Here is a 20352-nt window from a genome sequence, read left to right on the forward strand (position 1 = left end):
AGAGCTAAATGGAGCATGTTACAACAAGGAAACTTACATGGGGACGTTTAGGAGAGCATAAGGAATCATTGGTGAAAAGTTGTCCGGAGGCCTGTGAGCTCAAAGCTGGATTGAGCTGAAGATTTGAGCTACAAGATGACCTCATTTCAGCTGGGGAGCTGCACCATCATCATCACCACTTAGGACACTTCAAATATGTCCTAAGTCAAAATTTGTGAAATCGTACCTTTTTGCGAATAGTTGCCACCTCAAGAGGTATATTTTCACAAGGAGCTGCCATAACATTCACTTTGCTCCAAGTGACCTATGGCTAGCTCACCTCCAACTCATTTACCTCCAAACTAGCTTAAACATGAAAGGTTACCTTACCAAATATTGTGACCTTTCATGAATGATGTTGTCCATGAAAATTCCCTTTCATTTATGAGCACGTAGGTGAAGAGAACACAACCATTGGAGGCCTAAATCATCAAGGGACGTGAGATAGAGCTCCATACCTATTCGACCACAACACATGCCTTCCACATAAGAGAATTTGGCGCTAAACATGAGGTGGCACATCACCATTCGGCCAAGGAGAGGAAATTAGCGCCAAGATGAACAAGCATGCCCCATTCGGCCAAGGAAAATATCTCCCCACCCTTTGGCCAAAACATTAAGCCCCTTCATGAAGGGTTAGCCGAACTGACACCAGGCCAAGGGACTTCTCCTTTCATCTTGAATCGTCATGTACTTCCATAGAGACATGTACCTAGCCGAATCCTTATTTAACCATTCGGCCAAGCCATCTCATTCCCTATAAATTGAGAGGCTTGCCTTCATTTGTACTCATCCCATCTCATATATAATACATACTCTTGTGAGTTAATTTCTCTTCAAAGTTCTTTGTGAACTTTATCGATTAAGAAAGTATAATTCATATACTTGTGGCGTCATTCCTTCCATTTTGATTCTTAAATTCCTAGATTGATATTTAGTGGGTTGAAGACACTTCTACCACCCTTCAAGCAAGTTTGTGAAGATTAGGATTGTGCTTCCTAGCATTGTTTCCTCATTGGCGTGCTTGAGATATAACAACACCACCATCTCCATTTCATCACCAACACCATCAACTAAATCCATCAAGACCATCAATTCCTCAGCCATCTCTATCCCTATTCTTTCATTTTATCATTTATCTTATTATTCCAATATTAATCATATTTATTTCTTATCTTTATTGTAGCCCAAGCTTATAATTCAAGGACATCAGTAATTGTCAATCCTAGATCGGGACACAAAAAGTCTACCTACTCTCTTCCACCAAGCGTATAGATCAGCCTACATCAGATGTTTTTTTTAAAAATTAGATTAGACATTTTGGTAGTCCCGTGTAATGCCCAAACCCATCGAGTTTCAGTAAAAATCAGATTTGAGTGTTACATTTAGAGTTATCAGAGTGTCAGGTTCAATCATTCTTAGGACCTGCGAGATAGAGTCAGTAAGAGTCAATGATGAACTATAACACCCTTAACTTGTATACATGAACTATTACGAGTTAAAGATGTCACATTAATTATTCAAAATATTACTTAACCTAGAATGGGTAAAATTTTGTTTCTTTTAAAAAAATTCTAATTTTTTTACATTTATTATAAAATAATTAATCACATAAAATAAAAATATAATATTTCGTCTTCTAATTCCAAATTCAGTTTCAGACAGTAACATGCAGTTCTACTCTGTTTCATATAATAAATAAAATTATCAAATTTTAAAATCTAATTAATTAATACATAAACATAATTTACTATAATAATATTTATTCATACGATTAATTTTATGTTGTACACATTTCTTAATCGTATACAAGCCAACTAGAAAATTTAGAACATAATAGGATGTCATTATTGTTACCTGTAAATATTCCTTGATTATTGATGCCAGGATCAACTCCTTACTACTCTCGCTTTCTTTTACCTATATGTGAAAATCATCACACGCTAAGTATACACATAGATATAAATAAATAATAGTATCAATGGCATTATGATCACTTTACCTGTACTTCAACCATGTTACCATATGTTAACATGATATAAACCACATAAAATTTTTTACTAATGTACTTTCCATTCATTCCAAAAGCTCATAAGCTTGTTCACCTTTATATCATTTATTAAACAATAAACCATAGCCCAAATATAAGCCTATGAGAACCCTATGTACGAGTTAAATATGCATCAAAGTATTAATACACATAAGGTTATGCCCATCATATGCACTAAGTGTCCTTTATACACTATAGTGATAAACCGAATATGCAGCTTGCTGCAGGACTCTATGGCATGCCAACTATATCACTGTCCCTCAATGACATACTTGGGCATATAGTTTTTATTTATTTCATCCATTGCAATGTACATCAATATAATTCAATATTGGGCAGTTCATACCCGAATTAACCTTCATGATAAACATCATATATATAAGCTAGTGATCAATGCTTTTTATATTAACCTTTGACATATTTAGAATATGTCAAATATATGATAAATGACATCAATATCATGTCAATATAAATAAGGTAGACTCATCGTAAGTCTTCCTAATGGCGTATGAAACATGCATGTATAATATTATGCATGCTTTGCAATCACATTAACACTATATATACAAGTCAAAATATAAGACTCACTAAGCTTTAAGATTGATCCTTTGCTTTAGATTGGTTCGATAAATATTTTTATCACAATTTCTTATTCTAATAGTTTACACCACCTTCGAAGAAATATTATTATGTATTAATCTACACTTAAAAATTAGTTTTTAAACCAATAGAAACTAGACTCGAATACGAAACTAACCTATAAGGAACTTCTTCTAGTTCAATTTATACAATTTATAATGAATTTTCAAATCTGACTTACGGAAATTGTTTTTAAGCAAAATCTGTTGCCTTGTTTTCTGACCTATCATTAATTAAAAATTCATATCTTTTTGTATACTCCTCAAAATTAGTATGCGTTTGTGTTAAACAAAACTAGACTGATATAAAAATGAACAATATAAAAATCATCATATAATCATTTTTTTAGAATCTATGGTGAATTTCTAAACTTACTACTTAGATCTAAAATTAGGCAGATTTCACTAATTTGCATCCTAAGCTTGTTCACTAATTCTATTAGCTTACCAAATGAACATTTACGCATGAATCACAATTCACATAACATTTAGCAATCACTTTTTACAATAGCAACTCTGTCACTGTGTCATCGTAAGTTAATGTTTGCACGATATCGTAAATACAAATTAAATATGCACTCTCCTGGTGTCCTTAGCTCACAAACTTTCCTTAGAAATTCATATTCATCCTTAAGTTTCTCCTTAGATTTAATATTATTTGATATTGAATCCAAGCATACAATCTAAATGAGCATCATTTGAATAGCATATACAATTTAACCACGTTAGAATCTTACTAACACATGCATACAATAGAAAATAATTTTCTAAAAATCTTTCGATGCTCATTCGATACTAATTTCATGTCACAAAATCTATGTTGACCTTAATACTTCAAGTTGACCAATCAATTCCCTTTTTATTCAAATACATCAAAACTGCACATGACATTTTCAACTTTACATTTTAATCACAAATTAAAATTCTTTTAGAATTCATCTTAACTTTTCCATCTTAGTCAAAATGGTCATTTACCATTTAACTTCCATTCAAGCTTTAAATAACATAATAATAAATTCCAACATAATACCTCAACAATTACACCATTTTCACTTAAGTCACTAACTTTCTCATATTTATGATTTCATCCTCAAACTTTACCAACTATCCAACAAAATATCCAATTTCCACCTTCTACCATCAGATTCAACATTCTAACATTAAGTTCCAACATGAAACCTCACATATTTAACAAATGCACATCAATCCCATAATTTTTCATAATTCATGAATAGGTCCCTTAACTTTTACAAAATTACAAAATGGTCTCAACAACTTTCTAGAGCTTTTAGAACCTTCCAAAATATCATTTCTAAGACTAGGGATTTTTTTCCATATTTTCCCCATTTTTTTCATCATGGCTGAAATTCTAGGCTTAGGGATTCTTATGTTTTCAAATTCATTCAAGCATGAATTTAACCTCTATACAACATTTCAAAACTTCTACAATCAAACCCCTAACATAAATTATCAAATCATATATTCCTCAAAACCCTAGGATTTGGCCAAACCTATTAGAGCTTGATTTCAAGTGTTTTAATATACATACAAGTTTGGAAACAACTTTACAACATTAAGAACATCAAAATCTATAATCAATTCATAAAACCCTAACTTCATATTCATCCCCCAAATTTAGGAACTAAGCATTTCAAGAAAGATTAGCATGCAAAATTGGTACCAAATGATAGAGCTCTTCGAATAAATCAATTTCCTATTTCAGGCTTTAATCCAAAAACCTAAGGAAATTGCTTGAAAATGAACAATAAATAAAATTTATCTTACCTTAGGATGGAGTACACGCTCATGGAGATTGAAGATGAACAAATATTCATGAAATATCTAATTAATTCCATGTTAATTTGTCATTTATAAAGCTTAAATGAATTTATAATTCATTTATTAAGCTTAAATAAATTTATAATTCATTTAATGGGAAATGACATTTTCACCCATAATGAAACTTGATAATTTATACCACACAGTGCCACTTTTTAATTATCATCTTCGAAAGTCAAAGATGAACAAATTTTACCAATGCTATTTTCCAAAAATTTCAATATTGTCATTTTCATCAAACGGTCTAAAATAAAAATGGAAATTAATTCTCAAATCCAGTTATCTATATTACTTTCCATCATTTTAAAATATGGAAATAATATTTTTAATCTTAATTTATCACCCTTTAAAATTTCTCAAAATTTATATTCGAACCGATTTGCCGAATTTTTATCGGACTTTAACCCATTTTAGCTTTTAACACAAATTCTAGATCAAAAATATTATTTCCACGAAAACGTCATTCTTGAGGGTGAAATATTCATTTATGAGATAAAATGTTTTTGGGAAATTACAACTTTGGTCCTTAAACTTTTCTTAAATTTATAATTTAGCCACTAAACTTTTAACATTTATTCCTTGGTCACTAACCAAATTTTTGGGGAGCTAGTGTACTTGGTTATCTGGAATGGTGATAATAACATCATTTTTTTAACTTTTTAGCATGCAGTTGATGACCCGACTCATAGTCAAGAGGTTCACAATGAGAGTCGCGCCTCACTTGCCGGAGATACTGGCGATGATTACATTATAAACTCTAAGGAAATACGTATCCCTAAGGATGCAGGGATTGATGAGGCCATCTTGTTTAGGGACCTCAATGCTACTCTTAGGAATATTGTACGAGATATCCTAAGAGCACCTGTCGCACCTACCTCACTCGCTCTACCACCTGTAGCACCTCAGGAGTATCTCGTAGAGCGACTCCAATGTTATAAGACCATAGACTTCTATGTAACTGGCGGTGATGACCCGATAGCAGCCGACTCATAGATCCTTGATACCTTTCGTACTTTGAGGCAGCTATATCTTACCCAGAGGATAAGCTCGAGTGCATCACCTCCCTGTTGAAGGGTGATGTAATCGACTAGTGAGAGACTGTCGAGCTAGTCTTAGAGTATATGAGGTCGACTTGGGAGTCCTAAAGGAGTTCAGGCATAAATATATTGGGGAGGCACACATTGAAGACCTGAGAGACTAGTTCACCTGTCTCATTCAGGAAGACTAATTGGTGATGAAGTACAAGTGCGACTTCCTCCATTTAAGTCGTTATGTACCCGAGTTAGTGGTGACTGAGGATCACTGCTATAAGAAGTTTAGAGAGGGACTCCATATTAACATCCTCATGTAGTTTTTCGTTGATTCCCCATGAGTTTACGTAGAGTTGACCTTCTAGGCTAACTTGATTGAGAGAGTCTTTTGAGGAAGGCCAGTTTGATGAGTGGCTCAAGAGACCAGAGGTAGAGAGCACCAAATTCTTCAGGGCCATCCCAGTATACTGCCAGAGGGATAAGAACTTCCGTAGAGGATAAAGGTCTCATCCATCGCAGTCCTAAAGGATTTGACAGAGTTTTGGGCACCATCAGGGATTAGAGCAGCTTAAGAGACCATTGGCATCAATCTCGATAGCAAGCACTGGAGGTTCTTATAGATGAGTATAACTTATACAGTGCAAGCATTGTAACAAATGGCATTCATGAGAGTGTTTTTCGGTTACAATGACTTTCTTAGGTTGTGGGTCATTGGAGCACTTTATCTTATACTACCTTGAAACATGTAGTGCAGCACCACTGACTTCTCAGAGATCAGCCTAATCAGTTCATATAGGCCGAAGATCTATCTATAGGGGTAGTAGATTTGTAACAGATAGCATAGTAGGGGTATTACCTGATCCATTGCCGATCCTGAGGATAAAATCACTTCGAGGTAGTACGCTGTGAGGCCCCAAGAGGACTACAAGCCAACAGATGTCATTTCAAGTATCTTTACTATTTATGACACTCTAATTAAAACATTGATTGATCCCGGTTCAACCCATTCATATTTTTTCCATGAACTTGTCCAAGAGTGGGGTATTCTGTTAGATGATCTCAAAGTTAAGATAAGAGTTTTGAGTCCCTTAGGACTAGATGTGCATGTGGACAAGGTCCACTGTAAAAGTCATATGGAAATTCAAGGTCAAGTCCTTTCCATTAACCTTATAGTGCTACCCTTCCAAGAGTTCGATGCAATCCAAAGGATGGGTTGATTGACCGAGCATGATGTGGGTTAAAGTACAAGGCTAGACAACTCAAACTTAAACACAATGATGGTACCAAAGTGGTGATAGATAGTTTCGAGTACCATGACACCTCCAGAATCATCTCAGTGCTGCTCATAGATTTGTTGGTCAGGGATATGATATATTTCAAGTTCATTTGATAGTCATTCGAGTTTTGAGCCCAACACTCAAAGACATCTATATTGTGAGGGACTCCCTTGAGGTATTTCCAGAGAAGTTACTCGGACTACCGTCATATTATGAGTTGGAGTTTAGTGTTGAAGAGTTACACAGATCAACGCTGGTGTCCATTGCCTTGCATCGTATGGCACTGACCAAGTTAAAAGAGCTTAAGTCATAAATTAAGAGCTATTGGATCGAGGGTTCATTCGCCCAAGTATATCACTCTGGGGAGCACCGATGTTATTTGTAAAGAAAAAGGATGGGTCGATCAGGCTATGCATCGACCATCAACTACTGTCAACTAAACAAGTTAACTCCCAAGAACCAATATCCACTTCTGATGATTGATGAATTTTTTGATCAGCTTAGAGGATCCAAAGTATTCTCTAAGATAAATTTGAGGTCGAGTTACTACCAATTGATGGTTAAGGATAAGGACGTGACCAAGACAGTGTTCTTGTAATACCCCAACCTGAATCGAGGATTGGGAGCATTGCCGAGATCAAAAGCAACAACTAGATCATTGAATGTTGAATCAGACATACGCAATAAACAACACAATTAAAGAGCCATTTTTTCTTGAATACAAGATTACAAATCTTTATCAATTTACTCATCAATTAATTCGATTAAGATATGACTCCCAAATTATCACATATAATTTGATTTAAATTGCATTCTTAATACACTAAACCGAATAATAGCATTTAAACCACATATATTCTACAAGAGTTTAGTGAACTTAATATAATATGACATTTATAAATAATCCATCTTATATTTATATTCCAAAAAGGAACCCTTATTGGCTTACACAAAAGAACATACTTGTAAGCTATTTATACACCAAAAACCCATTGACGTTATATATATTAGGGGTCCATTAACTCTATAGACTATAATATTTCATTAGGTTATTAGGTACATTTCATAAACAACTTAATTACCCACTATATGCATGAGATTTGAACCATTATAGTTAAAGCTAAGCAACCAATTAGAAGTATAAGGATAAAAAACCAAACCATACTTGAAATCTTCCTTTGAGTTCATTAGCTATGGAGGTCGGTCTTCAAATATTCTAGAACATGTGGTTTGAGAAAGAAATAAACAAGATCAATAAATACTTATAGTACTTGGCTAGGTAACACTTAAAGTTCATTGAGTCTTTACTTATAGTACATGTGGTTAACCTTTGTACTATTTTTAAGGCCAAATAACGTACCCTCCGTGTGTCGCCAATAAGCACCGTAGTGCTAGACCGTAGTCCTCACACACAATTGAGCTCTAGACTCTATGGTACACCTTCATATCTTGGACTAACTATTAACCAAGGACATTAATCTTATTTGCTATAAAATCATTATTGTTTTGTAACACAACCATCAAGGATTATTCCATTTCAAGACTTTTTCTTCAAATTCAAATTTCTCATCGAAGTTAGCAATAATTTGTTCATTCAAGATTTCATTTCAATCGAGTTTGATCTTGGCATCATGAAATAGCTTATCATTCAACTTGATTCGATCATGGTAGCATGCAATAATTCACCATTGGATTCAGTTCAATCATGGCAGCATGCAATAGTTTATCATTAATCTTGATTCGATCATGGTATCATGCAATAATTCACCATTCGATTCAATTTAATCAAGGCAGCCTATAATAGATCATCATTCAATTTTATTTGATCGTGGTAGCATACAATAATTCATCATTCGATTCAATTCAATCATGCTAGCATACAATAGTTCATCAGTCAACTTGATTCGATCATGGTAGCATGCAATAATTCACCATTCGATTCAATTCAATCAAGGCATCATATATTAGTTCGTCATTCAATTTGATTCGATCATGGTAGCATGTAATAATTCACTATTCGATTCAATTCAATCAAGGTAGCATATAATAGTTTATCATTCAATTTGATTTTATCATGGTAGCATGAAATAACCAATTTATCAATTAATTTCTTATGTCACTCAATAACTTATAACCTTTAATTAATCTTTCTTTCCCTTAATCATAAGCTCTAATATGACTTAATTTAATTATTAACATACTGATTTCATAAGCAATTGAACATAAAAATAAAAATAAAATGTGGTCAGGACTTAATTCCTAACCTTAATATAGTTACACTCACAATACTCCAAGTTAACCTTGAATTACTATCCCTTTTTGCCTATCATTGGTGGATCTTCCCTTAGTTCCTTTAGCCACTTCCTCAATTTCTTGCTCTATCAATTTATACACAACATAGGGAAGATATTATAACCAATAGTAAATTCCAGCTCAATTAGCTAGTTGACACTAAATATATTCTCTTTTGGAAGATTGCACACCTTATAGTAATCTGACAATAACTTTTAATTTACACATTGGATTTTCAATTTCTTTATACTTCCAACCATGTATGGATTGTATTTTTATTTTCTTATATACAATTAAAGTTTTGCATTTGAATTTAGATAATTTTCCAGTGACCAATCTATCACTATTGCAATTCGATGCACTTTGGTGAACTAATTCACCTAGAATTCTTATCAATTTATTTTAACCCTTCTTACCATTGCTTATTTTTATCCTTTCCATGTATTTTCATACCAACCTTAGCCATTAATATTTCATTAAGTCCTCCAATTAACAGATTTTCCAGAACATCCCAGTTTTACCTGTTTTGCTAATTTACCATTTACAAACTACCAATTCCTCTATAATTTAATCCTTACAATTTATTTTACATTATTTTCAGTCTCTACCATATTTTTATCTAGATTACCAATATTTAATTTTGTCCAATTGGATTCCAAATTTCCTTAATTTGTTCAAAACAATCCTTAATTGATCTATAACAACAATTGTGACCAGTTTCACTCTAAGGTCAAATTCCTAAAATTTTACAGCATTTCCTCTTGTTTGAAGATTAAATCTTCAATAAATTTAAATTTCCAACAACCTTATCCTATATATATTTTTCAATTTAGTACAAAACCTTTCGAATTTCTTAATTTGGTCACAAGCATGCACAATTATATATGTTATCACCCTTAAGGTGATAACTCATCATTTACCCAACTTAACAGGGTTCTTGATCAGTTAAATCTAACTTAACATGACCACCAAAATCTCTAGTATCATAATAGCCAACACTTTAAATTTATTCAAAGATCAATCTTAGCAATTTCTCAAGGATTAACTCAATTAAATCCTTACATTTCGAATGGAAATAGAGAATAAAAGACTTGCTTGTTAGGCTATGTAATTTCCTAGTTAATTCAACCTTGAACTAAGCTTGCATGAACGGTCTCCTTTGTTTTCTCTCATTGTTTTTCTCTCTTAATTCTCTCTATTTTTCTTTCTTAGGCCAATCACAAAATGAGATGGGAAGGATGATATCTTTCATCTTTAATGGAGGTGGAAATGCCCAATTTAGCATCTCTTAGTACTTAAGTAACCAACTATTCAAGGGTAAATTTAGGAATTCATGTATTTGACATGCAATTTTATTATTTGTTACCTATTTCAATTGGATCACTCTAATTTGGTTAGCATTTCTTCAATCACTTCGATTAGGTCTTTGTTTAATTCAACTAATTTAAATTCCAATTCAACTTGGTGGTTATCCTAGGCAATTCGATTGGGTCCTTTTCCCAATTCAATTAATTTAGATTTTCAATTCAATTAGATCTTTATTTAATTCCATTAATTGAAATGATTTCAATTTGGTTTTTATCATAGTAAATGTAACTTTATTCTCCTAGGATTGGATTTTGGGGTGTTACAATTCTCCCCCTTAAAAGAGAATTCATCCTCGAATTCTTACCTGGATTAAACAGGTGAGGATATTGCTTTTTCATTGTATAATTGGGTTCCCATGTCGCTCCTGCCATCTTGTGATTTCTCCATAAGACTTTCACCAATGGAACGTTCTTGTTTTAAAGTTTTTTAACTTCTCTTTCAAAGATTTGAATTGGTTCCTCTTCATAGGATAGGTATGGGTTTAATTCAACTTCTTCATGTTCAAGAATGTGAGTTGGATCTGATCAGTACATCTGGAGCATCGAAACATGAAAATAAAATTATGAATCTTATCAAAATCACTAAGGAGTGATTGTCGATAAGCCACTGGACCAATTCTTTCCGCAACATCGAATGGTTTGATGAATCGAGGGCTAAGCATTCCCCTTTTTCCAAACCTAAAAACTTTCTTCAGGGGAGATACTTTGAGAAACGCCTTATCTCCTACATCATACTGGATATCTCTTTTTTTCAAATCTGAATAGAACTTTTGCCTATCAAAGGCTTACTTCAATAAATCATGGATAATTTGAACTTGTTCTTTAGCTTCCCTGAGAAATTAAGACAAATGACTTTGTTTTCACCCAGTTTAGACCAACATATGGGTGTTCTGCCTATACAAAGCATCGAAAGGAGCCATTTGAATCCATGCTTGATAACTATTGTTATAGGTGAATTCTATAAGGGGTATGGATTTCTCTCAGTTCTTTCCAAAATCATTAACACAAGCTCTAAGCATGTCTTCGAGTAATTATATTACTCTCTTGGATTGGCCATCACTTTGAGGAAGAAAGGTAATACTCAGTTTGACTTTAGTGCCAATAGCTCACTATAAGGATTTATAAAATCGAGCTGTGAATCAAGGATCTCGATCGAAAATGAAAGAAGTATAGACCCCTTGTAATTGAATTACTTCAGAAATATAAAATTCGGCTAGAGTATCCAAACTATAGCTTATTCAAATAGGGATGAAATGAGCTAATTTGGTGAAACAATCTACAATTACCCACATAACATGACATTTTATTGGTGAACAAGGTAGACCACTTACAAAGTTCATATTTATTTGATCCCATTTCAACTGAAGAAATTCAATAGGGTGGAGGATTCCAATAGGAGCTCGATGTTCGACTTTGATTCTTCGATAATTCAGGCATCTAGACACAAAATCTATAATGACATACTTCATATGAGGTCACCAATATATGGATTTAAGGTCTTTATACATCTTGATAGATCCGGGATGAATTGAGAATGTACTTTTATGAGCTTCCTGTAAAATTTCCTTCTTCAAATCATCGTTGTTCGAAATACACACCCTATTCTTAAAATAGAGATGCCATTCGAATGAATGGAAAAATCTTGATTGGCTTTCAAGTATAGCTTTCAAATAATAACTTGAAGTTTAAGATCAATTTTCTACAAGTCTCTGATCCTCGAGATTAAGCTAGATCGAACTTGTAATTCACATATGAATCCACTTTTTTGATACATTTAAAGATGGACATTAATAACATTTGAGGTCAAGATCGGTTTACGACTAAGAGCATCCGCAACCATGTTGGCTCTTCCAAGATGATAGTCGATGACTAAATCATAATGCTTGAGTATTGCAAGCCATCTTCTTTGCCTCAAATTGAGATCCTTTTGAGTCAGGAGTTATTTGAGACTTTTATGATTGGCAAATAGATAGTGTTTTTCACCGTACAGGTAATACCTCCAAATTTTGAGGGTGAATACAATAGCAACAAGTTCTAAGTCATGCATTAAATAATTGAGCTCTTAAGGCTTTAATTGGAGAGATGCATAAGAAATTTCATTATCACCTTGCATTAAGACACATCCAAGCACCAAATATGAAGAATCAATACAAATAATGAATTCATTGACTGATTCTGGTTGGATAAGGACCGAGGCATAAGTAAGAGATTGCTTGAGCTAATCAACCCTTTATTACTGCTTCTCTATCCATTTAAAGGATACATCTATTCGAACAAGTTTAGTTAGGGGTAAGCCAATAGTACAAAATCCCTTAAGGAATCTTTTATAATACTCGGCTAAACCAAGAAAGCTTCGAACTTCACTCACATTCCTTGGAGGGCTCTAATCCATAATAGCTTGTATCATTTTTTGATCTACTTTGATTCCCTGTGCTGATATAACATGACCAAGGAATGAGACTTCCAATAGCCATAATTCAGATTTGGAGAATTTTGTGAACAACTGACATTCTCGAAGTGTTTGCAAGACAATCCGAAGGTGTTCGATATGTTCCTTCTTGTTATGGGAATATACGAAAATGTTATCGATAAATACAACCATGAACTTGTTGACATAAAGCTTAAATACATGATTCATGACATCCATAAATGTGGCATGGCATTAGTTAATCCAAATGGCAGAAAAAGAAATTTAATGTGGTCTTCACGAGTTCAAAAAACTATTCTTGGCACATCTTCCTCTTTAACCCTTATTTTATAATAACCCGATCAAAGATCCATCTTTGAAAAAACTTAATCATCCCTAAGATGTTCGAAGAGATCTTCTATTATTGGAAGTGGGTGTCGATTCTTGATAGTGATCTTGTTCAACTAGCAACAATTAATACAAAGACGCATCGTACTACCATTTTTCTTTACAAACAAGAAAGTTACACCCCATTGAGAAAAACTAGGCCGAATAAAACCCTTTTCTTGAAGCTCTTAAAGTTGCTTCTATGGCTCTTTTAGTTTAAGTGGTGTCATTCGATATGGTGTAATGAACACCAAATTCTTTCCAGGTTGTACTTCAATCCCGAACTCTTCTTCTCGAGTTAGAGGTATGCCAGGAATTTCCTCATGAAAAACATCTGCAAATTCAGAAACAACAAGTGTATCAATGAAGCTAAATTCAATTTGATCTTGTAAGACCATATAAGCAAAAGGATAAGTAGGCTTTTTATCAATTAGGAGTATAGATTCTTTCCCTAATACTCAGAGTTACAATTTTTTATTTTGGAAAGCTTCATGTTTGTTTAACCAATCTAAGCCTAGTATTAAATCAAACTCACGAAATGGCAGAATGTATAGATTGGTAAAAAGGGCACATTTCGAATAGTCAAGAGGCAATTTATACAAATCAAATTAATGTTCGAAATTCCTCCTAACGGGTTAAGACTACAAGACCGATTTTAGCAAGTTCAGGCTTTAGTTTTAATTTTCTATTAAGTTTGAGCATACAAATGAATGAGTAGATCCCGAGTCTATAAAAGCATAAATAGTAAATAAGTTTAACTCGATGGTACATGTGATAACATCGAGAGTTTATTCATCATCATTTTCTCGAATATGATAGATACAAGCAGGGGTTCGAGATTCCTAGTTAGTGTGAGTAGGGGCATTCGAATGAATTGTCTTTTCTTTGACATGGTGGCTCGATTAGGTTATGTTAGGGATTTTTTTTCGAATTAAAGAATTAGAACTTGCAATAGATGAATTTTTGTTCATACTTTATTTGGATTCTACGGACAATACCAGATGTAGTGGTCTAAGGATCCACATAAGTAGCATAAGTTCCGTTGAGTCCTACATTAACTGAGATGATGTTTTTGGCAAAATTTGTAGGTAGGATACTGGACAACCTTCCTGGAATTCCCTATACTATCCATAGAGACCATCAAAACTGTAGGCTTAGAAACTGACTAAGGCTTCAAAATATAGTTGCTCTTATGAGTAGAATTATGATTGGACGAATTTTCCCAGATGTGTTTAGACTTCTTGGACTACCAATGGGGTTTGTCATCACTTTGGATCGTTTATCCTTCCAGGAACAACCACTCCTGCATTTCTCAAAAGCTTTCATTTTTGCCTCCTTAGTGATAACCATATTCACCAAGCTCTAAAAGTCAGTAGTATCTAGGAAAATAAATATCAGACTTCACTCATCATTCAATTCGTCGATAAAATATTCGACATTTGTCCTTCTCATTCTGGATGTATTCTGACCCGTACTTACAATATCGGCAGAAGTTACTCACATATTACTTGATGGGTCGGCCACCTTATTTGAGGTACAAGAAACACTTCTCGTGTTCAACCAGATATTGCTCACTAATATACTTCTTGTTGAACTCTTCTAAAAGAACTTCTAAGTAACAGATTCAGCAAGAGCATTCAGAATAGTAGTTTCCCACCAACTCATTGCTTCGTCTATCAACAAGGCCACAACACACTCTAGTTTATGCTAGTTTGAGCATTGCAATTGCTTGCTCAGAATTCGTATGGTGTTCTCAAACCAATACTCAACCTCTTTAGGTTTATCATTATTGGCACCCATGAAAGTATATACCCGGTGTTGGGCCAGCTTATCGATAGAGGCCTTGTTTGGTACAAAAGGAGAAATAACAGGCTGATCACATCTAAGGTTGACTACAGGTTGAACGAACATCTCCTTCATGCTAAGGAGACATTCTTGTTAGATTGAATTTACTGAATGATTTCCTTGTTGATTAGAAACTTGGGGTCGTTGCTGGGCTTGTTGTGTATGATTCTGATCCATCCCTACGCTATCTCATTCATTTAAGGACTTGGGACTTTCACTATCTCGATCCATTATTGTTTCTGATATTCTATGATAGAACAAGAAGAGAAATTTTTAGGTTAGGCAAGAATACAAGTTATGCTTGAATACAACTCCTAGGTGGCTCAATGTAATCCTATATGATGCATGAGACTCGATTTAATCCTAGACTTGACCAAAAGCTCTGATACCAATTAATTAGTAACACCCCAAATAGAATTGAGGATTGAGAACATTACCGAGACCGAAAGCAATAACAAGGTCATCGAACGTTTAAATAGATATACACAATAGAAAATTCAATTGAAGAGCCATTTTTTTAATACAAGATTAAAATCTCGAACAATTTACTCATCAATTAATTTGATTAAGTAATGAATCCCAATTTATCACATGTAATTTCATTTAACTTGCATTTTTAGTACACTTAACTGAATACTAGCAATTAAACCACATACATTCTATAAGATTTTAATGAACTTAACATAATATGACATTTATACATAATCCATCTTATATATATATATATTCCAAAAAGGAACCCTTAATGGCTTACACAAAATAACATACTTGCCAGCTATTTACATACCAAAAATCTATTGACGTTATATATATTAGGGGTTCATTAACTCCAGAGATTATACTATTTCTTTAGGTTCTTAGTTACATTTCATAAACAACATAATTACCAACCATATGCATGAGATTTGAATCACTATACTTAAAGCTAAGCCACCAACTAGGAGTATAAGGATAAAGAAACAAGCCATACATGAAATCTTCCTTTGAGTTGATTAACTATGGAGATTGAGCTTCAAATACTCTAGAATTTGTAGTTTGGGAAATAAATGAACAAGAGGTCTAAGTAGTTATAGTACTTAGTGAGGTAACACTTAAGTTGATTGAGTTTTTACTATTTAATGATCTCCATAATCAACTAATATATTGATTTCATGCAATTAATACATACTCTAATAGTATAGCAATCAATTTAAACAAACTACCTGATCTGGCTTCAATTTCGAACATGGAGAGAGTACACAATTGTACACATCTAATTTAACAATTAACTAAATTAACCAATTAACATTTCAAATCTTCTTCCATTCAATCAATGCATAATTAACAATACATGCAACACACAATCTACATGACACTTTAAATTAAGCAATTAAATCTGCATAACAATTCAATTTGAACAATTCATGCTTATAAAAGCACTTTTCTGATTTAATCTTATCAATTAATTTAAGCCTTCATTTCTAATTTAGCATAGATAAGAAAGTCTCCAACTAACTATCGACATACACTGTAATTACATCGTAGTCTTGCACCATAGTGCTAGACCGTAGTCCCTCATACACAATTAAGCTCTAGACTCTAATAGATGCCCTCATATCTTGGATTGACTATTAACCATGGACATTGAATCTTATTTTCCAAGAAATCTTTATTATCTTTTTGTAACATATCCATAAAGGACTATTCCATGGCAAGACTATTCATTCAATTTCATATTGCTCATGGTAACAATCAATCATTTGTTCATTCAAGATTTCATTTCAATCATTTTCAATCTTGGTAGAATGCAATACTTCATCATTTAACTCGGTTCAATCATGGTAGCATGCAATATTTCACCATTCAATTTAATTCAATCATGGTAACATGAAGTAGTTTATCATTCAACTTTTTTGATCATGGTAGCATGCAATAATTCAACATTCAATTCAATTCAATCAAGGCAACATATAATATTTCATCATTCAATTTGATTTGATCATGGTAGCATGCAATAATCACCATTCAATTCAATTCAATCATGGCAATATACAATAGCACATCATTCAACTTGATTATATCATTGTAGCATGCAATAATTCACCATTTGATTCAATTCAATCAAGGTAGCATATAATAGTTCATTATTCAATTTGATTCGATCATGGTAGCAAGTAAGAATTTACCATTTGATTCAATTCAATCAGGGCAACATATAATAGTTCATCATTCAATTTGATTCGATCATGGGAGCATGCAATAACCATCAGCATCTATGTCATTGATATTTGAGTTCCTGAAAGAAAAATAAACAAGAGTATATATATATATATATATAATCATGAAAATGCACTTAAAAATGATTGTCGTTTGGAACTAATGCATCTTTTATTGAAAAAGAAAAACTCATAGCTTAAACCTTTAGACGAAATCAAACTATTGCCCCAGGCATAAGCAACAGTGAAAGTTCTAGTGTATTACTCTGAAAAAGACTTGAAACTTACAGGTAATTCTTCCGCAGTCCAATTATTTAACTCGAAGTCTGATGATGTGGGGTAAATGCCCATAGCTTCATTCTCTACAAATTCATCATTTGATATGACATTGATACTCATTTCCTTTAAAGCATCTTCAACAATCAGCCCTTTGCTTTGCTGATTCTCTTGAAAAACATGTCCTCCAAGCACAAAAGTATTACTCAATGGTGGAAAAATCATTGGTTCCCGTGTGAGATCCTCTCCACCTAACTTTGCCTTTCTCAGTTCCTGACTATTTCTAATGCCCCTCTGTTTCTCTTTTATAGTCGGTTGATATCCCAAACCAAATTGATCTTTCTTAGAGATAGGAAGAACTAGATTAACTGGTCATTGCAAATAACTTTCTAATCATTTTCCAGCTTTTACTCATTTTCCTAGGGTTAATAGGAGTCCCATTTTAGTGCAGTTCGAAATTTTGGGTTTAGACATTCTTTTGCCCTTGGCTACAAATGTGGCGTTAACAAATTCTAATGATCTGAAAGAGCACTCAATAACTTCTTCATCCAATTCACATATTGACCAATGGTAGAGACTGAATCAATGATGTCTTCTTCAGCATTAAGACATATCAGCCTACCATCTATTACAAATTTCACCTTTTAGTGTAGTGTGGATGGAACTGCCCCTGCTTGGTGAATCTAGTGTCTTCCCAGTAAACAATTATAGGTGGGTATAATATACATTACAAGGAATTCTATATTATATGTAGTTGGACCAATGGTTAAAGGAATGTCGATTTTTCCCAATACTTCTTTCTTGATTCCATCAAAAGCTCGGATAATACTCTGACTATTTCTCATAAATGTGCTGTCAATTGGTAATTTCTTCAAAGTCACCAATGGCATTACATTCAAAGCTGAGCCATTATCTACTAACACTTGAGTTAGAATATGTCCCTTGCACTTAACCGTGATGTGCAGAGCTTTAGGGCTACCACTCGTCTCAGAAGGAATTTCATCTTTAGAGAAAGAAAGGAAATTGTCAGCCTGTTTGTTTGTAATCAACCTATTCAATTTGTTAACATGCAATTCCTTTGGCACAAAAGCTTGATTTAACATTTTTAACAAAGCATTTCTATGTACTTCGGAGCTTAATACAAGTGCTAAAACTGATATACAAGCAGGCAATTTGTGCAACAGTTCAACAATATTGTATTCACTATGTTTAAGAAACTTCAAGAATTCTTCAACTTCCTTTTCAGTTACAGGTTCATTGACGACAGTTTCATCCTCTTTCAGTTGTAATTCAACCTTTTCCCTTTATCAACCGGACCTTGCTTCTCATGTTCCTTATAATAACACCTTCCACTTCTGGTAAAATGTCTAACTTCATTTACCTCTTCATTTCCTCCCATTATTTTCTTCATTTTGCAATCATAATTTCATGGTACTTACTTGTCACCTTTATAAATGAACAGGGATGGAGAAGTGATAACCACCTTTGGAGATATTTTATCTGATACACGAGTCCTTGGTGTGATAATTAGAGTTATAGACTACTCTAGATGATCCTTCGGAGGCACAATTATCCATTTCCTTCTCTTTTGGTATTTCCTTGAAAAATTCCATTTCTTTATCATCCACCATTTTTTGTACCAAAGCCCAAAAATCTGGACATTGTTGTATAACATGTCCTTTGCAACCATGATAATGGCATACATTTTCACAGTTTAATTGTTCTGCTGGCAGATTGGATATCAGCAAACCAACTTTGATCATTTGAGCCCATACCCAAAACATCAGTGATTTAACTTCACTGACTTGCCTTATCACCTGCTTTCCTTTTTCCTCAACAACTGCATTGATTCCTACTCCTGTGTGATTTGGCAACAGATTTTGAGCCATATTTGGTTGGTCTTTATCACCAAAATTTATGATATTCTTTGTTCTCAGGCTTTGAACAATTCTTTTTGAATGTGATGCAGTTTTCAATTGAATATCCTTAGCCTCTGCATGATTTTCGCATTGCAAGTTTTCATTGTACCACTTAGGATATGGAGGTTGTATGGGTGATACATGATAGGGTGATATTATAAGCTTGTCATATAATATCTAGTATAACTCTTTGTATGTCATTGGAATTGGGTCAAACTAAGGTCTCTCTTTTTCCATCCTTGGTTCCCTTGTCCCTTGTTTGGCGCAGTTTTATGTTGAAGATCCAATGTCTTGAGGTCGAGACACCGTAATATTATTGGTCGCATATTTCCTTGCGTTATTTACCTCACTTTCTTTCTTTTTCATTAATGACTTCTTGCTAGGTTCACCACTTTAAACTGCCATTTCAATTATCTCACCTGTTGTGATTATGTCAGCAAAACTCTTAAAAGAATTTCGTATGCGGTGAGTAAAGAAAGGAGCTTTTAAAGTATTCACAAAAAGCACATTTGTCTCATCTTCTTCAATGGGTAGATGTACCTGCATGGCTATGTCCCTCCATCTTTAGGCATAATGCCTGAAACTTTCATTGAATTTCTTTTCCATGTTCTATAGTACCATTTGATTAGGTCTTATATCCTTCACATACTTATATTGTTCCATAAAAGATTTAGCCAAATTTTTCCAAGATTTAATATGAGCTCTACTTAATTGGTTCTACCATCGGATGGTCGAACCTGTCAAACTTTCTTGGAAACAATGGATCAGTAATTGATCATTTCCTATATAG

The sequence above is a fragment of the Hibiscus syriacus genome, unplaced genomic scaffold, assembly GCF_006381635.1.
Source record: "Hibiscus syriacus cultivar Baekdansim isolate YM2019G1 unplaced genomic scaffold, ASM638163v2 tig00002237_pilon, whole genome shotgun sequence".
Lineage (NCBI taxonomy): Eukaryota > Viridiplantae > Streptophyta > Magnoliopsida > Malvales > Malvaceae > Hibiscus > Hibiscus syriacus.